Below are 9,178 nucleotides of genomic sequence, written 5' to 3'. Positions count from 1 at the left end.
AAACAAGTTATATGAATTGTTGAATGTGAAATTGATGATGTGCCCTGTAAACTTTCACTCAACCCACAATAAAAACCTTAAATTAAAACGACAACAACAAAAAACCAATTCTTCACAGAAACATTCTTTCTTATCAATTAGCATCCATATGAATATCACATCTAGTCCATCTTTTATAGCCAAATTTAATGTCACTACAAAAAGAAAGCAAATTGGACAATAATTACATGTATTAGCATCTATAACTCTGTAATGGTATGAAGATATCTATATAAATCAGGGGTTTAAAATCTTTTGCCTTAACAGTCTCAGGTATATCAACCAGATGAAGTTGCTGACGACCCATTTACTGACGATTTTCAAGGTCTATTGGCAAAGGCAAATTGGTGGTTACCACTGATACTGTTGCTGGTTCCATTCATAGTCCTGGAAATGTGAGGAAACTGAGGATGAGGCGACTGGACTGGAGTGCTGGGGCTAGGCAAACACAAAGTGGTGGAGGGAATCCCTCCTGCTGGGCTGTTGGCCTTATCACTCCCAGAATCACTTTCTAGTTCTCCAGTATTTGTCAGTCCATTTCTCTGGTGACTGATCTTCATTCTTTTACAAGTAGGTGGAACTCTGTATTTCAAAAGAAGTGGTCCATTCCTTCTCCAGGTATAAATGCAGGCAATATCCATTAGTGTATAGTAATCCTTTAAGGGTTCCTGTTCATATATAACATCAATCTGCAAAGTATTAGGTATACCCATTTTAATTCTGAGAAATTTTCTTAGATGCATCATAGTCACTGCTGCTGGGCATTGTAAATATCTATCATTCATCTCCTCTTTAGACTTCTCTTTATCTTTGTTTACTTTTTGATCCTGTTTACAATCTGTTCTGGTCAAATAATTCAATGGATAAGCTTATTAGCTCATCATCAGCTATATTTATCTTCATCTGCAACTTTTCCTGTATCTTCATTAGAGCCATTGGCAGCATCAGCTGAAGGATGTTGTTGTCAGGTGCCATTGAGTTGGAACCGACTCATAGTGACCCCATGCACAACAGAACGAAACAATGTTTGATCCTGGACCAACCTCACTACTGCTGCCATACTTGACTCCATCAATAATGAGCTGCATAAAAATCCCTTCTTCTCTTCATTGCATTTTTGAAAAGTCCTGGAACTAATTTTGTATACAATATCTTCAAGATTTTTTTCTGACCTTATATTCAGGAGTGGTCTGGTTTTGTGAACTTGGACATCACAGATAGGATAATGCTTGCTGGTCTCCAGATAAGGCACAATATATGTTTTACAGAAAGAATGTAGACATTCTATCATGGTTGTGGCATCAATGATGTACAAAGCACACACATTAAGTAAAGATTTAGCTCAGTGATTTTGGTTCTTATTTCTTTTGTAACAGGTGAGAGACATTGTTGATGTATATAAATATATAAAATTAAGTAATGCAAATTGAAGAGCAATACAGAAAAAAATGACTTTTAATGAGAGATTAGTGCATAATGAATAAGAAAAATGGTTTGGAGTCATACAGACTTGGATGCTTGATCAAATACCTCATTTACCACATGAAGCTATTGCTTAACTTCTTTAGTATTCCATTTCTCATCTCAAACATGAGGAAAATAATGCCTGCTCTTTGTGAGGTTCTTACAAGGATTATATTACACACTCTAACTAAAACATTTAGCATAGTAGCTGGCGCATTGTAATTATTCAATATATTTATTATTGTATTGATACTATTAAAGGCAGACATTGGGTTTTTGAAAGCTATTGGATGTGATTTAAAATATGGTGGCACTTAGCTAACAGTGCCTAATTTGTCTTCTGTCACTTCCTTATTTAAATTATCTTAAAACATACTGAAAACTAGAATATTCAGCAACAGTCTGCCCCATTTAAAAATAAATTCCACTAATAAACTACAGATAAAAGATACAATTTCTGGAAAGAATAAGTTATAAAATTTGATTCAACAAGAATAGTAAACCTGAACAGTTTAATAGTGATGAAAAAATTTTCCCCAAAGTAACTCTACATGCAGATGTTAGAAAAGGAGAGGTTCCAAGTTTAGAAACAATTCTGTTTTATGATTTCTTTCTATATTATAGAAACTATTGCAATGCATAGAAGTATTATGCCAAAATTATATGAATTAATTTATAAATGTTGCATCATGCTGATCTGATTCAAATGATTAAAGATTTGAAAGCTTGAAAAAAGATTTGGATACAAAGATGGATGGTCACTCTAATGTTATTTATGGAAATAGAATATTGAAAGTAATATAAATGTCCAAGCATGGAAATAAATGATGGTATATAATATGGTGTTGTGGCTGCTGTTAAGGGCCATCGAGTCAGTTCTGACTCATAGCAATCTTGTATAGAGTTTCTAAGGAGAGACTGTTGGGCTTGAACCATCAACTTTGTGATTAGCAGTCCAGTGCTGATCCTACAGTACCGCATACTGTGATTGCTGTAGTTGTTAAGTGTCATTGAGTCGGTGCCAACTCATAGTGACCCTGTATAGGGTTTCCAAGGAGCAGCTGGTGGATTTGAACTGCTGACCTTATGGTTTCCAGTCCAGTGCTGATCTTACAGTGCCACACCAAGGGTCCATACACATGATAGGATATAATTAAAATGCTGGTTTCAAAGGATATTTAATATAATGAGAAAATGTGTATAGTTTAATATTTAGTGAAAAGGAAGACCATATATGCTTATGTTCTGCGGGATCCCCTTTTGCTAGCAAACAACGTAAAAGAAAGTTAATACTATCAATATTAACAGTGGTGATTTTTGTGTTCTTCCTTGTGCCTTTGTTTATTTTCACATTTTCTATAATGATTATGTGCAAGGGTAAGTCAAAAAGTAGTGCTATAAAGTTGAACTTTATTAAATAAAAATATCAAATTGTGAAGTTACTATTTCTTGATTTACTCTCCATCTAAATCTATACACTTTGTTTTTTTAAACGTTTTGTGAGTTATGTCATAGCTTACATGGGAGAACATTAGTTTTACATTCATCCTATCGTATATTGTTTCATAAATCTATACACTTTTGAAGATGGTGATTCCATCGCTCTAACTCTTCCCCAAAGAATTCTGGATTTTTAGATTGACACCACATCAAATGGCAGTTTTGACATCCTGGAGGGACTCATATCATGTTCCTTTTAAGTGATTTTTGTTTTTTTTAGGATCAAAAAGAAGTCTGAAAGAACAAGAGCAGGACTGTAGGGTAGATGGGGTAAAGCTTCCCAAAGAAATTCTTGTATGACAGCCCTTGCTATCCTTGAAAAATGAGCAAGTAAGTGCATTGTGACAGAAAAAGAATTCCTTGGCTTTTTCTTACCAATGCACTTTTCTATTTTCTTAAAACTTTTTCATAATAAGCCCCTGTGATCAACATGTGTCCTTTGAGAAAATCTATCATCCTTCTGAATTCACCTCTTTGCTTTGGATTGAACTGGTTCAGCATTAGATCCCTTTTGAAGCTACAGTGTTGATTGGACTGTGTTCTCTGGATTGCTTTAATAAATCCAATATTTGTCTAAGGATAAGATTCATTCCATAAAATCATCTTCATTAGCTTCAATCTTGCTTAAAATATTATGGGAAGATTAACTCTTTGAGCTAGCTGATCTTTGCACACTTCTTTTGGCACTCAGTAAGCTGGAAGCTTGGTGAGGACAAAATAGTTGTTTAAAATTAAAAATGCCAAATTATGTGAGATCCCAACTTCTATCACATCAATGGTACATCTATGATTGTCTTCCACAAGTTTCTGAACTCCGGCCACAGTTTCTTCATTCATGGAGGTAACAGTCTCTCTTATTTCATCTTTGAGTTCTTCCTGACTTTCCTAAAAATACTTGATCAATCTAAAAACTTATTTTATATGGGGCAGCATTGTAAACTTTCAATGATTTAGGAAGGTATCTATTTGAGTTTTGTTAGAAAAATTTTGACATCAGCCCTGACCTCAAAATTGTTTTTTTCCTATAGCACAAAAAGTAGTTTGGATTTTTTTTTTTTTTTAAACTTTTTTGAAGACACCCCAATGAGACAAAGACAAGTGTATTACTGAGAAAATTTTTCTACAGCCATCTTTCGATCCCAGAGACATGTTTAAACACATTTTGTTTGGAATAAATCCATGTATGTATGAATTGGAATAAATTCATGTATGTATGAATTGGAATCCTACTTGCAATACTTTTTGCTTATCCTCATATTACTTTTTAAACAGAGAAATGTTATTTAAAAAATACAGCAGTGGTTATCATAGAATTGGAAGCATAAAAATGTCATAAAATTGATATTGTTTATGAAAATCGATGGATTAGACAGTTTCACTTGGCTAACTTTTTCTTTAGTAGCTTTTGGAAGATTTTTCCTTTTATTTTCCTCTTTTTTTTTTTTTTTGCAAGACCTTCTTCTATCTACTTGATGCTGTGGAGGATGTCCAATTTTTGAAATATTGCAGTATTCTCTTGGTGATGTTTTAATATAGATGGGCTTTTTGTTTTAATTTTTTGTCTAAGTTTTCAGAAAGTGTATGATTAAAATACATTTTGGTAAAAAAGAAGAGACTGGACTACAGTGATAAAAATGGATAAAAAAGGAGAGGATGGATTACTGAAAATTCAACAGTAAGTGAACTTCCAACAACAGTGTAAATAATGTACAAATAAATCAAGCAAGTAAATTAGAAAATACTCTTAAATTAAAAACAAAATTAATATTGTTGCTGTTGTTAAGTATCATTGAGTCAGTTCCAATTCATAGTGACCCTGTATTGCTGTTGTTAAGTACCATGGAGTCGGTTCCGACTCATAGTGACCCTGTATGGGTTTCTGAGGCTGTAAATCTTTACAGGAGCAGACTGCCTCATCTTTCTCCGGCAGAACCACTGGTAGTTTTGAACTGTCAACATTGAGGTTAGCAGCCCAATTTGTAACCACTACGCTATCAGAGCTCCTTAGTGACCCTGTATAGGGTGTCTCAAAGAGCGGCTGGTGGGTTTGAACTACTGACCTTGTGGTTAGCAGTCCAGCATTCATCCTACAGCATCACACCAGGACCCCATAATTTAATATGGTAAATAGGAAAATTTGGGTTTTTTGTTTCCAAACTAATAAATTGAATTTAGAGCTATAAGGGTACCACTCTGCAAATAACAGTCTCTCAAATAGTACATGAAAAATGACAAAACAATTGTTTTAAAAAATGTTCTTAGCTTGTATTCTACTCATTGCATGCTCTAATGAGATTTTATCTGGAAGGATTCTTTAATATTTATTCTTCGTTTTGTTTTTAGTTTTGGCAGATAATAGTCTCTTCACTGTGTGAAATCATTGTAGCATCCTCCGGTAGTCTACATGTATTAAAATTCATTCATGTCACTTGAGTTTCAGAATCATTAAGTACTATAAGTATTTATCAAAGATGTGTTAGAATTTTGTGCACAATATTGGTCTTGATAAATGGCATTAATTAAATTTTGATAACAATATATTACCACCACTTGTCTGTCAGTTTGCCATACTGTGGTGGCTTGTGTGTTGCTGTGATTCTGGAAGCTATGTTGCCAGTATTTTAAATACCAGCAGGGTCACCCATGGTAGACAGGTTTTAGAGGAGATTTCAGACTAAGACAGACTAGGAAGAAGGAGAGGCAGTCCAATTATGAATGGTTAGACACTGTAAACTTCATAACAGCATACCAATGTCAGATATAGTGCCAGAAGATGAGCCCTTCAATTTGGAAGTCACTCAAACACAACTGGGAAGAGGAGCTGTCTCAAAGTAAAATTGACCTAATGACATGAAAGGAGCAAAGGTATTGGGAACTTCATTTACTGAGGCAGCATAACTCAAAATGGGGAAAAAAACCCACCAGCTACCAATATCCTGTGGAGTCCTAGTGTGGTGCTATGGGTTAATGCGCTGGACAGCAAAGTTGGTTTGAACTGCAAAGTTGGCAGTTCAAGCTCACCAGCCACTCCTCAGAAACTCTATACAGGGTCACTATGGATTGGAACTGACTCGACAGCACTTAACAACAACAACATGGCACACTGGTGTGGCACTGTAGGATAAGCACTAGACTGAAAGGTCAGTTTGAACTGCAAAGTTGACAGTTCAAACTTAACAGCCACTCCTTTGAAACCCTATATAGAGTTGTTATGAGTCAAAACTGACTTGATGACACTTAACAACAACAACAACAATATCCATTAATAATCAGAACATGGAGTGTGAGAAGTATGATTCTAGGAAAATTGGAAGTCATCACAAATGAAATGAAACACATAAAGGTTGGTATCCTAAGCCAAAATTGATTTATATTGCTCAGTTTGAATCAGTCATGTCATATGGTTTACTATTCCAGGAACAATGAATTGAAGAAGAATGGTGTCACAGTCACTATCAAGAAGATCATTGAAGATCTTTCTTGACGTGTAATATTGTTTGTGACAGGATAATATCCATATGCTTACAAGAAAGACCAGCTAATAACACTATTATTCCAATTAACTCACCAACCACTGAAGCCAGAGATGATGAAATTGAAGCATTCTACCAACTTCTTCAGTCTGAAATTGATCAAACATACAATCAAAATGCACTGATAATTACTGGTGATTAGAATGTGAAACTTGGAAACAAAGAGGAGGGCTCAGTAGTTGGAACATATTGCCTTGGTGATAGAAATAATGCTGACAATCACATGGTAGGATTTTGCAAGATTATTCATTGCAATACCTTTTTAAAGCAACATAAAAGGTAACTATAGAAGTGGACTTCAGAGAACAAACAAAATGGCAGATTTGGTAGAAGTGTAGTGAGGAGCTTTGTCAGCAATAACACAGAATACAGGACCAAGCAGGCTCAGGGGATGGTGCCAGAACTCCTAACCACATATAAAGGAATATTTAGAAGTTTGTAAGGCTTACAACTAGGGAAATTGGTAGCAGAAGCAAGAAATCCATTGCTTTCTTTTTCAAGATGCTCAGCTTCTCCCAGAACTGCTATCTTGGGCGAGACCGATCTGGGGAAGGATCAGAGCAGCCACTGATGCCTGACAGAACTGAAGAGATAAAGGTGTGGACATTCTTTTTTTTTTTTGTATCTCTTTATTGGTCTCTCGCTGTCTGCACACCTCCATTCTGGTGACTAAAGGGGGTGCCTGAGTGAGTGGACACCCCTACCCTGGAGGGTTCTGCTACACATGCACACACATGACCTCAAAACTTAAAGTGATAGTTTCCACTTAAAACCAAACGGCAGTGCAAAACGGCCACAGCTGGCCCTGAACTGTTTATCACTAGGAAAAAGGGCTGAACGGGATTGTGGAGTGGGACAGGCAGACTAAAAAGGAAATAGACTGAAAACTAAATCCTGAGTTATGTCACAATGACCAACAGTGGCATCTTGAAATTTCTCAGGAATGAGAGTGAAAAGGGAAGCCCATCTCCTGATCACATCTACCTGGAGGCAATCAGAAAGCATAAATAATACCAAAATACATACCCATCTAAGTATTAAGACCACAGATAACTCCTGAATATGCCAAAAAACAGAAACAGATGACTATATCAGCACATGCTGGAAGTGAGATAAAGTGACTGAGACAAATGAGCTGGAAGTAGACCTACATTCTATACTGGAAGATGGGCAGGCTTTGGAAATGCCTGAGAAGGAATTCAGAAAAATGATTATAAAATGTATCAAAACACTATACAATGTAGGTAAGAAAAATAAGGAAGAAGTCAGGAAAGCACTATAGGAACAATCAAATAAGATAGATACAGCATTGGAAACAATTCAAAACCTACAGAAAGAGATCCAAATGATTAATAATAGAATATCAGAAATGGATAATATACTGAAAGGGCAAAGGAGTAGAATAGAAGAGATAGAAGCCAGAACTAGTGAGCTAGAAGCTAAATCTCTCAACACTACTAAGATAGAAGAGCAAGCACAAAAATGATAAAAAAAAATCTGACGAAGGCCTAAGATTCATGTTGGACAACATGAAGAGGAATAACTTAAGAATTATTGGCATTCTGGAACAGGAAGAATCACACAAGTCCACAGAGGGGATCTTTGAAGTTCTGTTGCAAAAAAATTTCCCTAACATCCTGAAAAGTGAAAATATAAGCATTCAAGAAGCTCAATGAACCCCAAAAAGGATAGACCCTAAAAGAAAATTACCAAGACATATAATAATCAAGCCCTCCAATATCAAAGATAAGGACAGAATCTTGAAAGCAGCTAGGGAAAAGAGAAGTGTAACATACAAAGGCAAGCAAATCAGATCAAGCCCAGCTCTCTCAATAGGCAAGAAGGCAATGGGGAGACATATAAAACCCTGAAAGAAAAAAACTGACAACCAAGAATCCTTTACCCAGCAAAGCTGTCAATCAAATACTATGGTGTAATCAAAATATCCCAGGATAAACAGAAGCTAAGGGATTAGCCTGCGATGAAACACATCCTAAAGGGAGTTCTGTGGACTGAGAACCAACAAGAACAGACAACAACCAGAGAATGACCTATGTGGCACCATCATCTTGAACTCAATCAACAAATGGAAGAGTGAAAAACAGAATAAAATGATAAGAACAGAGGATCTGGGTGGTCAGTCTATGATAAAAAAAATTACAATGTGAAAGAAGGTAAACACAGAGGAACAAAGATCCAGGTAGTGAGAAGATCAGGTAGATTACTGGATAAAATAGACTGTCTTAAATTGAGGGAAGAGTTAATGGAATATAAGGGAACCACAACAGTGGGGTTGGGGTTGGGGGTTTAGTTCGGAAGTTGGGGAGGGCAATGCAAGAAGGGGGAGGAGGCAGAAGAACAAGATAGATAGGGGAACACTGAGACAGGTTTGCATGGCCTAAGTGGGACAGAGGTAAATAGTGATGCATGCTCAAACTTGGAACAACAGGACTCTGGGATACAGGGATCTAGGCATAGTTTGAAGAGGGAAACTAATACTAAAATGCTTGACTATCTTATGAATATTGGTTTTCCTTTCCTACTATTGTTAAATAGACATTTGAGTGAGATAGAAAGGAATGTTGGGAAACATGATTACAGAAAATTTATAAGCCCGTCTTCAGCCTATAACTGATTGGAAT

At 36.0% G+C, this 9,178-nt stretch overlaps 1 pseudogene; it reads right to left on the bottom strand.

Annotated features, from left to right (window-relative positions):
* Window positions 1-317: 317 nt before the first annotated feature.
* Window positions 318-9,178, bottom strand: part of LOC102841376 — a 150,762-nt pseudogene continuing 141,901 nt past the window's right edge.

The sequence above is a fragment of the Chrysochloris asiatica genome, unplaced genomic scaffold, assembly GCF_000296735.1.
Source record: "Chrysochloris asiatica unplaced genomic scaffold, ChrAsi1.0 scaffold00002, whole genome shotgun sequence".
In the NCBI taxonomy this organism is placed as follows: domain Eukaryota; kingdom Metazoa; phylum Chordata; class Mammalia; order Afrosoricida; family Chrysochloridae; genus Chrysochloris; species Chrysochloris asiatica.
The sequence above is the reverse complement of the archived record's forward strand: the minus strand, read 5'-3'. Positions and strand labels throughout refer to the sequence as shown.